Source organism: Austrofundulus limnaeus, unplaced genomic scaffold, assembly GCF_001266775.1.
Source record: "Austrofundulus limnaeus strain Quisiro unplaced genomic scaffold, Austrofundulus_limnaeus-1.0 Scaffold297, whole genome shotgun sequence".
Lineage (NCBI taxonomy): Eukaryota > Metazoa > Chordata > Actinopteri > Cyprinodontiformes > Rivulidae > Austrofundulus > Austrofundulus limnaeus.
The window spans coordinates 12,212-14,382 of NW_013952699.1; positions in this window are offsets into that span (position 1 = coordinate 12,212).

Below are 2,171 nucleotides of genomic sequence, written 5' to 3' on the forward strand. Positions count from 1 at the left end.
TGGAACAAACATTCTCCAGTTCCAACACCTGTTCTAAATATTTAAAAATAAAAGTAGAACTAAAAAGACTAAAACAGCACAGTTACTGTGGTGTTCTCCCAAACTATCCCTTTATTTGTGTTTATGTTCCATATTAGTTTCAATAAAGTTGTATTCATCTGTTTCTGTGTCTTTTGACAAATCCATCCTTAAAACCAGCAAGATTTAGGATTTTAGTCTTTCTCGACTCTAAACCTAACATCACAACCTGCTCAGTGTTTTAACAGTGAAGTACAGATCAAAGTGAAACGCCTGGTTTTAGACCATAACACGCCCCCTGCAGACAGCTTCCTCTTGCGTCCACAGTTAATCCTGTTGGATGTGGTTGGTCTTTCTTGGTGGTATGCTGACATTATCCTGGATACTGTGGCTCTTGATACATCACAAAGACTTGCTGTCTTGATCACAGATGCACCAGCAAGACGTGCACCAMCAATTTGTCCTCTTTTGAACTCTGATATGTCACCTATAATGTTTTGTGCATTGCAATATTTTGAGCCAAACTGTGCTCTTACCCTACTAACTGAAGCTTCACACTCTGCTCTTACTGGTGCAATGTGCAATTAATGAAGACTGGCCACCAGTCTGGTCCARTTTAGCCATGAAACCTCCCACCCTAAAATGACAGGTGTTTCAGTTTCATTGTCTAACTCCTGTATATAAAGTCATCTTTAAAGTACTGTAGTAATTTATAGTACAGAATCAGAACCTGGCGTGTTTGGGTTTCTTTAATCCCTTCAGCCATTGTTCCCTGGCCTACAGACAACAAAACCTGAACCACTTTTTAGATTTTTAAAATACTTATTTTAAATTATTGCTGTCTCGTGAGCACAATGCACTTTAATGCATTGAGCATGAGGTTTTTGTGTGTGTGTGTGTAACAGTGTGGTACTAATACTGTAAAACGAAAGTGATGTCTTTTGTGGATGCTTCTGTATCTTTGGTGCTTGCTGCAAACCAATTTCCCTTAAATTCAAATTCAGTAATTCAGATGTTTGTGTCCCACATCCGGCTGCTTGAGGAAGCCAACCAGGGTAATCAAACACAAAATATGAATTTTGAAACTGAAAGTGAAAACAAACTAAATTTTTAATAAACCAAAATACAGTTTAAAAGCAAATTACACAACTTTAAATTCAGTTTAAATTGAGTGAAATTCATTTTCAAACCAATGTGATCAATTTCAAATGATGCACATAGATTCAATGTGAGCAATTCAAATTCTACTCCTGCTGGCAAAGGATTCTGCCCATATGTGAATAAAAACTGAGCTGAGCTGAGAATAACAGGGATACTAAGCTGGACTTTACAGCTGCTCTCAGTCACGACACTTTGGAATGTCAGTCAGAGAGATTTGAACATGTTTTTTTAAATTACATGAAGCTAAGAAGCATGAAACTGGAGTCCAMTGACGCACAGGAAAAACATATAAACACCACCCAGAAAAGTCTCAGGCTTGGAAGCCCAATCCTGCCACTCAAAAGAAAAAAAAATGTCTAATGATATGTCATAATTATGAGATACAAAGTCATAATTGTGAGATAAAAAGTTATAATTTTGACTTTCAAAGTCATAATTTTGAGATGCAAAGTATCTCAAAATTATGACGTTAAAAGTCGAAATTATGACTGTCTCATAATTATGACATATCATTAGACAAATTATTTATTTTGAGTGGCGTAACTGGGCTTCCATACCAACTGTAGCACATCCTCATTATTATTATAGAATAATAAAACATGTAAGCAGAACCTGCATCTCACATCATTAAGGACATAAAGACCAGTTGTCCTTTTTCAGAGGAACTAGATTTGAAGGTTTTTTAAAAATAAAATATTTGTTTTAACTTTTAATAAAAAATGTTTGTTTTTATATTTATGAGTCTACTAATTCTAAATAGCTAGTGGAAATGAACTCTTGGAACTCAAGAGGATGAATATGTTTAGGGGTTTCAGCTGATGTTGACTACACTACAAAAACTGTCCATCTAACCAAGTTTTAAAATCTTATTTCAGCCAAAAAGTCTTTTTGATCTTGTTTTCAGACTGATTTACTAAACAAGAACTGATTGTGTAAGAATAATCATCTTGTTTTCAGAATGTGTAAGATTTATCTTGTTAGTCTGAATATTT